The 13288-nt window shown below is 50.7% G+C and overlaps 1 protein-coding gene across 1 annotated transcript in view; it reads left to right on the top strand.

Annotated features, from left to right (window-relative positions):
- Window positions 1-13288, top strand: part of DIAPH1 (diaphanous related formin 1) — a 1046618-nt gene that overhangs the window by 380921 nt on the left and 652409 nt on the right. The window lies entirely within an intron of this gene.

The raw sequence follows: 13288 nt of genomic DNA, 5'->3' as shown, positions 1-13288 counted from the left end.
TGGCGATCCATTCTTTATGCTGGTGTTTCTTGGCAGGTTGATGTCACTGTTTCTTTGATCTTCTCCCACTGGCTTTCTACTGGGGCTCGGTCATCCTCTAGTTATTGCAGGACTTGAAACTTGTTTCTGAGGGTGTCTGAGTATTCACTCCATTTCTGTGCATTTTAGAGGAGGGTGGTGTTCTATTGATGTTGTTGGTTTGTCGGTTCCATCCATGCTTGCTATAACCTGGCCATGCCAATGTGATGATCTGGCGGCACGTACACTCCTCTCATCTCTCTCTCATCCTTCAAAGACCTTTGGAGATGCTTGGATATGCAGACATCGTTGATTGATTCTCTTAGTGATCTGGTGACACCCATTTTGCCTTGTGTATGTTTTTGTGTGGGAATACACTACCCCCTATCACCAGACTATTCAAGGCACAGAGACCTGTGAGCCTTTAACCATTCTCGTTCGTGTCGCAAAGGCCATGGTTGCCCATGACTACTTCGCACCCAGTGTTTTTGCTTCCAATCATGGTATTGAGGTCCCCTATCAGTATGGTGATGTCTGTCAAGGTATTGCCCCAGGATGGACTGGAGTGTATTGTAAACATTTTTTTCCTCTTCTTTGCTGTCAATTGTAGGTGCATAGCACTGGATAACCTTCATTTTGATCCTCTTCTTCTTTGTTCGGAATGTCTCTGTGACGATTTCGGGACTGTGGGCTTCCCATCCGGTCAGAGCTCTGTTGGCTGCTGAAGGAAGCATCAGTGCTAGTCCCTGACTATGTAGGGCGTTCTCTTTGACATGTCAAGAATACAGCAGCATTCCTGCTGGATACAGTCTTCTCTGTCCGGACTGTGTCCATTTATTTATTATTTATTTATTTAATGAATTTGTATGGCGCATCAGCTACCCTGAGGTTTCCCGGCGCCCTGGACCTGCACTCACCTAGAAGGGAACAAAGAGGTTTATTCAATCAATCAATCATGGGCATTTGTATAGCGCGCTACTCACCCGGTAGGGTCTCAAGGCGCTGGGGGGGGGGGGGGGAGGGAGGGGGGGGGGTTCCGCTACTGCTCGAAGAGCCAGGTCTTGAGGAGCTTCCTGAACGAAAGGTGATCCTGGGTCAGTCGAAGGTGGATGGGGAGGGAGTTCCATGTCTTGGCCGCCAGGTAGGAGAAGGATCTTCCCCCGGCGGTGGCTCTGCGGATGCGTGGTACGAGGGCGAGGCTGGCCGATCGTAGCTGGCGGGTGGGTGCGTAGAAGGTCAGGCGGTTGTTGAGGTACTTGGGGCCCAGGTCGTGGAGGGCCTTGTGTGCGTGGGTGAGGAGACTGAACGTGATCCTCTTGCTGACGGGGAGCCAGTGCAGGTCTCTCTGGTGGCCCGAGATGTGGCTGTGTCGGGGGACGTCCAGGACGAGTCGTGCGGCGGCATTCTGGATGCGCTGGAGTCTTTTCTGGAGTTTAGCTGTGGTTCCGGCATAGAGGGTGTTTCCGTAGTCCAGTCGGCTGGTGACGAGAGCCTGGGTGACCGTCTTCCTGGTTTCGGTGGGGATCCATCGGAAGATCTTACGAAGCATGCGCAGGGTGTTGAAGCATGATGATGAGGATACGGCGTTGACTTGTCTGGTCATCGAGAAGGAGGAGTCCAAGATGAAGCCCAGGTTGCGTGCGTGGTCCGTTGGCTTGGGAGTGGTGCCCAGGGCAGGGGGCCACCAGGATGATCCCAGGATGAGGACTTCCGTCTTGTCTGAGTTCAGTTTCAGGCAACTGTTCTTCATCCACTCGGCGACGTCTTTCATCCCTTCGTGTAGGCTGGTTCTGGCGGTGGCGGGGTCGTTGGTGAGGGATAGGATCAGCTGGGTGTGTCGGCGTAGGAGATGAAGTTGAGGTTGTGTTGCGTGCGATGACTGTGAGAGGGCTCATGTAGACGTTGAAGAGGGTTGGGCTGAGTGATGATCCTTGTGGTACGCCGCAGATGACTTCGGTGGCCTTGGATCTGAACGGGGGGAGGTGGACTCTCTGGGTTCTTCCGGCGAGGAACGAGATGATCCACTCTAGTGCTTTCTTTTGGACTCCGGTGTTGCTGAGGTGCTGCACTAGGGTGCGGTGGCAGACAGTGTTGAATGCTGCAGAGAGGTCTAGGAGAATGAGGGCCACTGTTTCCCCGTTGTCGAGCAGGGATCTGATGTCAGTGGCTGCGATGAGGGCGGTGTCGGTGCTGTGGTTGGCTCGAAAACCGGACTGCGAGGGGTCGAGGGATCCGTTCGTCTCGAGGAAGGCGGCAAGCTGTCTGTTGACGGTCTTCTCGATGACTTTGGCAGGAAAAGGGAGGAGCGAGATGGGGCGGTAGTTCTTGAGGTCAGTGGGGTCTGCAGTTGGTTTCTTCAGGAGGGCGCTGAGCTCAGCTTGCTTCCAGGTCTCCGGGAAGGTGGCGGTGTTGAAGGAGGTGTTGATGACGTCCCGGAGTTGGGGTGCGATGATGGAGTCGGCCTTGTTGAAGACGTGGTGGGGGCAGGGGTCGGTTGGTGATCCGGAGTGGATGGTGTTCATCATTAGGGTGGTGTCTTCGGTGCTGATCGGGGTCCAGTCGCAGAGGGTGGTGGTGGGGGGCGTTGCTTCGGTGGTTGGGTGCGTGGTAGATGCGCCAAAGCTGTTGTGTATATCGGTGATCTTGCGGTGGAAGAATGAGGCGAGTGAGTCGCAGAGGTCTTGCTTGGGGGTGATGTTGTTGTTTCCGGCGCTGGGGTTGGAGAACTCTTTGACGATGCTGAAGAGTTCCTTGCTGTTGTGGGCGTTGTTGTCCAGTCGTTCTGTGAATGCTGTCTTCTTGGTGATGCGGATCAGCTGGTGGTGTTTGCGGGTGGCATGTTTGAGGGCAGTCATGTTGTCTGTGGTCTGGTCGTGGCGCCAGGCTTTCTCGAGGGTGCGGCAGTTCTTCTTGGAGTTCTTGAGTTCGTCGGTGAACCAGGAGGCTTTCTTGCTGCCTGGTCTGCTGGGAGGGTTCTTCAGGGTGCGAGGTCATTTGCGCAGTTGGTGAGCCACTGTGTGAGGTTGCTGGCTGCTTCGTTGGGGTCCGTTGTGCTGGCGGGAGGGTTCTGGCGGGGGGAGGTGGTGACCTGCTCGGTGGTGATCTTGCTCCAGTTTCTGCGAGGAATCTGTTGCTGGTGGTGGTGGTTCGTTGTTCTTCTGAAGCTGAAGTGGATGCAGCTGTGGTCAGTCCAGTGGAGTCTGGTGCAGTGGCTGAAGGAGATCTGCTTGCTGGAGGAGAAGACTGGGTCAAGCATGTGGCCGGCGTAGTGGGTGGGGGTGTTCACCAGTTGCTTGAGTCCGAGGTTGGCGAGGTTGTCCAGTAGGGTGGTGGTGTTGCTGTCCTTGTTGTTCTCCAGGTGGAAGTTGAGGTCCCCTAGGAGGATGTAGTCTGCGGAGGGGAGAGCGTACGGGCTGATGAAGTCTGCGATGTCTTCGCTGAATTGTGTGCGTTGTCCCGGGGGTCTGTAGATGAGGGTGCCTCTGAGGGTGGTCTTGGGATCGGTGTGTATCTGGAAGTGGAGGTGTTCGGCGGCGGTGAAGGTGTCGTCGGGGTAGGTCGTGATGCGGATGGTGTTCCTGTGGACGATGGCGATGCCTCCTCCAGTCTGGTTGATGCGGTCCTTCCGGGTGATCTTGTTTCCGTCCGGGATGGCTATGGCGATGTCAGGCGCTGAGGAGGTGTTCATCCAGGTTTCTGTAAGGAAGTCGCGTCTGGTGATGTTGTGTCGAGCAGGTTCCAGAGTTCGATGGCGTGTCTGTGAACGGAGCGGGTGTTGAGCAGGATGCACTTGAGGTGGTTGCTGCTGGTGCTCGGCTTGTCGGGTGCGGAGCAGGTCTGGATGCAGGTGAACTTGCAGGCTTGGCAGGTGAAGGGTCCGTGGGTGCGTTTTGGGGTGGCTCGGTAGCAGGCAGGATTCCGGTCGGGTTTGAGTGCGTTGAGGGTGGCGGCGTCGTAGGTCCGTTGTGTGGTCTGGCATCGAGGACCAGGGGTCCTGGCGCTGGGCGCGGTCCAGGCGCAGACGGGCTGGCCTTTGCACGCCTTTGGCGCACAATCGGCGCCCCCGCTGCGCTCGTCCGCTGCGTGTCCGCCGTGCGTCCTCCATATGAGGGGCTGAGGGAGGGAGGAGCAGCTGGGAGGTGGGAGCGGGGTGGAAATGGGAACGGCGGGGGGGCAGGGCCGCAGGGTGTAGCGGCGGGAAGCAGAGGGTGAGGCGGGAGGGCACAGAAGGCAAAAGGGGGAACGAGGGGCGTAGTGAAAAATCAAGTTACGCAAGGGGAATGAGGGGAAAAACGAAGAAAGCACAAGGTTAACAATGGAAAAAACAAAATAATTTACAAAAGGCTAAGGGGAATGACGAAATTACAGGCACAAGCACAGGGGTATAATGGGAAAAAAACCGAAGGAGTTACAAAAGGCAACGAAGAAACAACAGCACAAGGTTTCAGTGGAAAAAACGAAAGAATTCACAAAAGGCAAAGGGGAATGATGGAAAAAAACAAAATAAGTACAGCAGGTCACAGGCACAAGCCGGTCAGGGCGCAGTAGCACAGAACGGGGGGACCACGCGGTGGCTAGGGGGGCGACCTACCATGTCTTAATGCCTTTACGGAATTTTGCATAACTCTGTTCCTGCCGTAGTTGAAGAGGAAGCGAGTACCACAGGACAGGAGCAAGCTGCGCAAAGGAATCGGCCTCCCATCCTCACTCGTTTGAGTCTAGTCACTACAAATTTCGCCTGATTCGATGAACGGAGGTGACGAGATAGAATGTATTTTTGGACCATCTTACATAAGAAGCTGGGAGCCATTCCTGTGCTGAATCTGAAGATAAATCAGAGTGCTTTAAATTTAGAGCGATTGCCGATCTTAAGCCAATGAAGATCGCGTAGATAGTCAGAGATGTGGGTTCTTCTAGGGAGGCGAAACAGTAGTCTGGCTGCAGCATTTTGGATAACTTGTAGCCGACGAGTGACTTCTTTATTGGAGCCCAGGCATAAGATGTTCCCATAGTCCGGTCTAGAAACCATGAGGGCCTGGACTACTGGTCCATCTGGTCACTCTGATGCCAAGCAGAGCAAGGATGTATTTTTTTCATCTTTGCTGCCACTTGGGCTGTTTTGCCTGTCTCGTACATACTCCACGTCCCGATGGTGGTGGTCTTGGTCGAAAGCAGGTGGATCTGCTTTGTGGCTTCTAGGTATTTCTGTCTTCACTACAAGGTGTTATAGCTCTCTGTGAAGGAGATTTCTCTCTCCACAAGGCTTGGATGCCTTTTGATCTTTTGGTTGATGCTTCTGTAGCTAGTTTTATTTTTTACATGGTGGAGTAGCTAGCCCCACGCATAACCCTTCTCCTTTTGTTGTGGGGCATTGGGACCTTCCATGGCGGAGTTGTTAAGTATTATGGTTTAGTATTTTTTGGAAATCCCTTTCCCTTCGAGAATCCCCATAAGGAGGTTGGCCTCTAGGGTTCTGTACTTTTGCAAGTCCACAAACTCCGTTTTGTATATCCGTAGAGCTTGTCAGAGCTGGAGGTATTATGAGATTGGGTTTTAGAGAGGTGAAACTGTGTCAGTAATTCCTGAAAGGAGCTTAGACTGGCTCTTCCCCCACATGACTCCCAGGAGTAGAAATCCAGATTCTGTCCAATTTGGGAAACCCTTCCAGGTGTGAGGTGTGGTGAAGCACCCACGCCTTCTCCACCATGGGCCCCTCCTGGAGGAGTCTGGATGGTCATTCTACCCAGCCATCCTATGGAGCATAGTGTCGATGTCTGGGTTTGAAACACCAGTTGTCGTGTCGGGCACGGTTTGGGGAATCGGGTCTCCATAGATCAGTCCCATCAGCTTATCCAGTCCCAGCATGTAGAGTTGTGAGTGGTATGGCGAATTGTTCCTGCCCCCGCAAATAGTCATTAATCACTAGGAGCTGTGCAGCTTGATAGTTCGGTTGTATGTCATCTATTCCTATCCCACCATCATATGTTAGGACTCTGCATTTGGCCGTAGACATGTGATGTTTTTGTTTTTTAGCCATAAGAGGGAATGAATGTCTGTGGTCAAGTTCGTACACCAGGTGTTTGGGATCTTTTGGAAGGAAGTTTTTCACGGCTTTTAGGAAACGTGGAAGTATCATAATTTTAAATCGAGAGACCCGTCCTAGGGTATTGAGCGGTAGAGAGCCCCAGTGTGCAAGATCCATTTTTATTCTGGTAACTAAGGGTTTGAGGGTTCATTACCGCCCCATCTCGCTCCTCCCGTTTCCAGCCAAAGTCATCGAGAAGACCGTCAACAAACAGCTGGCCGCCTTCCTCGAGACGAATGGATCCCTCGACCCCTCACAGTCTGGCTTCCGAGCCAACCACAGCACCGAGACTGCCCTCATCGCTGCCACCGATGACATCCGAGCCCTGATGGACAACGGAGAAACAGCGGCCCTCATCCTCCTAGACCTCTCCGCGGCATTCGACACTGTCTGCCACCGCACCCTTGTGCAGCGCCTCAGCAACGTCGGAATCCAGGAGAAGGCACTGGAATGGATCATCTCCTTCCTCGACGGAAGAACACAGAGAGTCCGCCTACCACCGTACAAGTCAGAGGCCACCGAAGTCATCTGCGGCGTCCCTCAAGGATCCTCGCTGAGCCCCACCCTCTTCAACGTCTACATGAGCCCCCTCGCGGCCATCGCACACCAACACAACCTCAACATCATCTCCTACGCTGACGACACCCAGCTGATCCTCTCCCTGACCAACGACCCCGCCGCCAGAGCCAACCTTCACGAAGGGATGAAAGACGTAGCCGAGTGGATGACGACCAGCCGCCTGAAACTGAACTCTGACAAGACGGAAGTCCTCATCCTGGGCTCCTCGCCCTCCGCCTGGGACGACTCCTGGTGGCCCCCCGCCCTGGGCACCGCTCCCAAACCAACAGACCACGCACGCAACCTGGGCTTCATCCTGGACTCCTCCCTCTCCATGACCAGACAAGTCAACGCCGTCTCCTCGTCGTGCTTTAACATCCTGCGCATGCTACGGAAGATCTTCCGGTGGATCCCCACCGAGACCAGGAAGACGGTCACCCAGGCCCTCGTCACCAGCCGACTGGACTACGGCAACGCCCTCTACGCCGGAACCACCGCCAAGCTCCAGAAGAGACTCCAGCGGATCCAGAACACCTCAGCCAGACTCATCCTCGACATCCCACGACACAGCCACATCTCCGGACATCTGAGAGACCTGCATTGGCTCCCCATCAACAAGAGAATCACCTTCCGTCTCCTCACCCACGCACACAAAGCCCTACACGATCAAGGCCCGAGCTACCTCAACAACCGCATCAACTTCTACGCTCCCAAACGCCATCTCCGATCAACCAGTCACGCCCTCGCCGCCGTCCCCCGCATCCGAAGAACGACAACAGGAGGAAGGTCCTTCTCCTACTTGGCCGCCAAGACCTGGAACTCCCTCCCTCCCGACCTGCGCCTGACCCAAGACCACCTCTCCTTCAGGAAGAAGCTCAAGACCTGGCTGTTCGAGCAGTAGCAGCACCCCCCCCCCCCCTCCCCCCCCCCCAAGCGCCTTGAGACCCTCCGGGTAAGTAGTGCGCTCTATAAATGTCTATGATTGATTGATTGATTGATTCATGCTCCATTTTAGCTCGAGTTGAAGAGCCATCATGACCCCCAAGTATTTAAAGTTGAGCTTTTGGAGTTGGTATGTCAGGCCAGGAGAATGAAGCTGTTTTGCTGTGCATTGGACTGAGAAGCGATTTAGCTTTATAGAGTCGAAGTACTGATACCTCCTCTTAAAGGGACAGTGGTCACAGGCAACGGGGTCTTGATTAATGAGTGTTCGTTAAATACAGCAGTACATCTATGGAGTAAAGGGCAATCTTATTTTAAAAGCAGTCCCCCGAGCCTGTGATCTGGGCATTGCAGCGGATCAGTCTAACTAGTGATTCTATGACGATGGCCAAAAGGAGTGGGAGAGTGAGCAACCCTGGTGGGTTCCCTGTTGGATTGGGTAGGAGTCAGACAGGACTTTGGTCACCTGCTTTTGCGCCATTGGGTGAGCATAAAGGAACTGCACATATGAGGGCAAACGAGGGCCAAAGCCCATTTGGTTGAGGACTTTATCCAGGAAGGTCCTGTCTACAGAATCCAATACCCTCTCAGATTCCAAGAGCAGCAGGGCAGGGCACAGTGATCTCTGAGCTCCCGAGCATGGGCTTGTGTTATCTGTGCCCATTTAATAGTGTTTGGTAACACGACTCGGCATAGAACCACATTGGTCACGGTGGAAGAGTTGTTCCAGGACTTGATTGAGTTTGAGGGCACAAAGCTTTGAAAAGATTTTAAGTTATGTATTTAGCAGAGATGGTTTGAAAGCCTGGTTTCTGGGGTTAAGATTGGTGGGTTTTGGTATGACCACGATGGTCGCGGAATCCATCTCTGCAGGGAATCATTATTAGATTTTGTTATACGTCTGTTGAATAATTGACCTTTTTCAAGTAGGAGATACTTGTCCTGAGTTGAGAACATGATTGAATAAGGGCTTTAATAGGTGGCTCCGTAGTGATAGATTTGGTTTGATTATCTTAATTGGTATCCCATTAGGCCCTGGTGCATAGGAATTTCTTCATTGGTTAATCTAAGTTATTTCTTCTTTGGGTATAGGTATACCTTTATTAATAAATGTCAAGAGTAATGCAGGTGAGGAGATCCAGCTTGAGAAATGCTAATTCTGATCAGTTTCTCAAATTGCAAACCTGATAGACATTGGTAACTGGTCTATGGGCTGATTAATCTTCCTGATCCAGTGGGTGCCTAAAATTGCTTCACATTTTTTGTGCTCATTGCATTTTTGGAGCTCAATTCACCTTTCATCTTGTTCAGAGATTTTGATATTCTTAATGATCCTCCTATAATATGTGGATTTCAGACGTTTTATGGAAGTTATGTGGTCTAAGGTTTGTGGGAGTCAAAGTGTGCACCTTTGACTCCTCCTGAAGCTTTTTCCACTATCACCATTTGTTAGATTGTTCTGCTTGTAACAGCACGTGTGGTTCTGAAGAACTCTTTTGTTAAGGAAATGCGGAAAAAAACGGAATACTGTTTTTAGTGGTGTTTTCCATATGACCATCCACTTGGTATTATTTGATTTTGAGCCTTCTAAATCATTTTCTTCTGCAGTACACCTGATTGGATGGTCTACTAGCTGCATTAGCTTTGATCTGATATTGTTTGCCCATACAAGTTTCTTCTTGTTAAAATATGATGCTTTATTATCCGGGCATAAGGATGACTTAAAGATATAATGTTGAAGATTAAATGTGATTCGTTGAGGATTGTGCTCACTTTTCTGACTTGTGATCAGTTGAAAGATTTTCCAGACGTGGTAATTTGCAATGTGTATTAGTGAGAAGTCAATAGTTTATTTTTTTCCTGTGACAGTTGTCATCTTAGCCGGTTGATCTTTAACAAAGCTCCCATTGAGGCACCTTTGCCTGAGATAAACTTTTTGAGAGTGTTTGTAGGAGAGTGGGGTCTGCAATCCTATGGTCACCCCAGATTTTTGCTTTTTGCTTCACTGGTTTACGACTTTCCCTGGCTGTGGGCCTGCTAATCAGACTCACAGCCTAGCTGTTCTCTCTCTAAATTGACAACCATGTACCTTGGGTGCATTTACCAATTGGTACTGGGCCACCTTATCAGTCCCTGTACAGTGTACCTTGGGTATCCAGGGCTTAGGTGTACCCAGGGCCTACCAGGGGCTGAAGCATGTATTATGCCACCCCTGGCTGGCCATCTAAACAGACACAACTGGCTGCACGACAGCTGGGGCAAGGTGGTGTAATCACCCTTTGCTGTAGATATAGTATACACCTATATCTAACCCTAAAATGGACACATATATTCCTATCAGTCACTCCTATGGCAGGCCTTATCAATCCTGAAGGCAGAGTGCTTGGAATTATGTGAGATGGTGCTCTGGCATGAGCTGAGCCCGTTTGCAGCTTGCGGAACCAAGTCCTAATAGCTGTTCCATGATAACGCTATACCATATACTCTTAAGTGCATTATAATCCTAGCGGTTAAATGCTAACTTTGGTATAACATTATCAAAACATGTCGAGTAAGGCGTCACACGAATTGGAATACTACCCCCTCGCCAATTCTGGCGACGGGGGTAGCATTCCACCCTTCTAGAGGGACATGACATGTATGTAACTGAGAACCCCAGTTAAAGTTAACTCGAGCCTTGGCATCACAAAATGGATGCCACCACCACAGACACAAGTCTGACCTCCTGCTGCTGGGAGTCCTTCCAGCGAGGGAGGCTTGGACAAAGGGTTTCCTGCCTTGGGAGGTGCTAGCACCACCCCAGACAGGATTTTGTGTATTGGGTAGGACAGGCCTGAAAGGAATGAGACATGCCCGGGGCACACAAGGTGTCCTGTGCATACACCGGTTCAAACCAGTTGCTGGGGCATCCCTGCCCCAACTCTGGCGCGAAACCGGACAAAGGATAGGGGGTGTAGCCACCCCCTTCCTGGTCCCACCCAGGGGAGGGACCTAGTCAGTAGTGCAGCCCCCTTTAGGAGAACAAAGGTAGGAGCTGGTCCCATTCCAAATTAGATTATCCTGAACAACTTTACAAGAAGAAACTCTGGACTTCGACGTTCTGCTCCACAGCAGACTGAAGAATCTCCCTTGTGGGCAAGGAGTGTCCACCCTGCAACTGCAGGCACCATCAAGCGTCCAGCGGCTTCACTTTGTCGTCTTCCCTCGAGGATCCAGACTTCAGAGCCCGACGAGACCCGGACTCCCAGACCTCTCCGACCTCTACCTACATCTGCAGCACAGCTGAGATCCGTGGGTGCGACGAGACACGTGGGACCGGCCATCTTGAACGAACCTGCACTTCGCTTTCAGCACGACTCCCGAGGTAAACTCGACCAAGTGCTTTGGGGACTGAGAAGCCCCAGCCCCGAGCAGCTCCTGCACCGAAGATCAGCCCTCCAGCATCCATGAGATCTGCGTGGGGCCCTTCTGCTTGTTTGCTGCTTGACGCGTTGTCTGGTCACTTGCCGGCTGGCTAGTGGCCTCCTAGATGACGAACTTTGAAACTTCCACTGCTGGTCTGGTTGCTCCAGGCTGGTCCTTCTCCCTTCCAAAAGAGGAGCACCCTGGACCCTCCTGGTCCACTCCATACGCCGTTTCCATTCACCGCGTGGGTTGCCTTTGCCAAGGCCTGTTGAAGCCGATTCCGGATCCAACACTGAGAGGCTGCGTGGGACAGCTCGTGCCTCCATCCTGGTCGTCGAAGACACCTCCTGGTCCACATGGCTGCAGAGACAAGCGTCCACTCTTCACCTGATCGCGACGACGACATCTGGTTCCTTCCTGGTTCCACTCCAGTCACTGGCTAGTGACTTTGAACATTGTCCCCTCTGCTTTCAGGTCCTCTTCTTCACCGATCTACCATTGGATTGCACCGGACATCTTCCTCCTGGTCGCCTGCAGCATCTTTTCTTCCAGGCTCCATTGACTTCAACGCGAGAACCCGACACACTTTGACACCTATGCACCCGCAGCCCGTGGGTGAGGTAACGAGAGCATTTCGGTGCTCAAGGGTAGTTTAACTGTCCTAGTGTCCAGTTCCACAGTCGTTTTAGTCCTACCTAGTCAGGATTGTCCGTACTCACCTTTAACTTGAACTGTACTGTCCATAGACGTTGTTACGCATCTCGCGTGTGAGTTCACACTCTGCACACGCGTCCCGTGGGCCTCCTATTACTTACCTAAGGTGAAGATAGCGTAGTCCTAGCGAACGTCCAGCCTCTGGACAGCTCCATTCTTTCTATCGACTTTCACATTCCACTTACTTAGTATATGGTTTGTCGTGCCCCTAGGGCACCATTGTAATTTTGTGCAACTTATCGTATTTTTCCTAAGAGATTGTCATGTGCTTAGCCCTCTGACCTCATGAAGAGTTCAGAGGTGTTTGTTATTAATAAATATACTGTTTATTTTCATAACAACCTGTGTGGTGTCCTTTCATCTGGTATTCAAGCGGTTATATTGTGGTAAAACAGCTGGCTTCACATGCCAAAAAAAGTTTAGCCTAAGACTGCTTTGTCCATGCTACCATTAGGATACTATTAGGTTACAACCAATCACCATAAGGGTTGATTGGACTGATACAAGGTGATCACTAGAACTAGTGAGCATCATATATCAGGCCAACTTCTCACAGTGTTTGATTTTTTTTAATCTGCTTCCGAAGAGACCTTGTAAAGATCGGAGTAGGAATATGCAACTGTATAAGGATTGTCTTCATCGAGACGCGATTCAGGGAGTAGTAGATCGCAATATATTTTCAATGCATTCACCAAGTTATTATGAAGAGCATGGTGTTATGTCTGATAATTGCTGTGTTAGTTGTTAATATTGATAGTGTGTTTGGAGATGGTTCTAATCAAAACACTATGCTGATTTTAGTGATTTACCAAGCCTCTACTGTGTTTCGGGCCATTCTGTAATTTTTTTTTTAGGTAATTTTGAAAATAAGTGAGAAATAAGAGAACATAAAAAAAAAACCTTCAAAAAAATTAAAACAACCTGATGGATAGTAATTAAAATAACAAATATATTACGCTTCAGTAGATTTAAAAATCGGTGCAGACATGAATTCAAAATAGGGGAAGGCAGCTTGAGGCATACGATTGCAATTATAGTTCTGTTTAATCCTCAATGCCTGTCTCATCTCTCTTATCAGTATGGTCGACATTGAAGCAGTTAATAATGCTTGGTGTTATTAGAGGAGAAAGGGCTGATGTCAAAGAGAAACAAAAGTTGTAGCAGAAACACATCTGATCCATCACTAGTAATTGCCATCTAGGACAAGTGCAGGGGTGGCCAGCTTTATTGATGGAAAACTGAATCATTAGTATTTTATCAGTATATCCACATGAGATAAAGTTGCATATATTGAATCTAAACAAATCATTTACTCAGTAAGAGCTTGTCCTAAAATCTCTTTTGGATCCAGCCTTCCTAATTTCGCAGCTGGGTGCTGTAGGAAGAATCCTCCTTGCCAGTGAGGCAGGGCTTCCCACACTAGTGGTTTAAGTAAACAACCTACAGCAAGCATAAGCTTGGTTGGGGAAAGGCAGATAAAGGAGCAGAAAGGGAGCTGGATAGGTCTTGATGAGGCAAGCAAGCAAACAGGAAGATTTGGTGCCAGAACTGGATGGGTCTTGGTGA

This window comes from Lissotriton helveticus, chromosome 7 (genome assembly GCF_964261635.1).
Source record: "Lissotriton helveticus chromosome 7, aLisHel1.1, whole genome shotgun sequence".
Taxonomy (NCBI): domain Eukaryota; kingdom Metazoa; phylum Chordata; class Amphibia; order Caudata; family Salamandridae; genus Lissotriton; species Lissotriton helveticus.
This window is presented reverse-complemented; position numbering and strand designations above follow the sequence as displayed.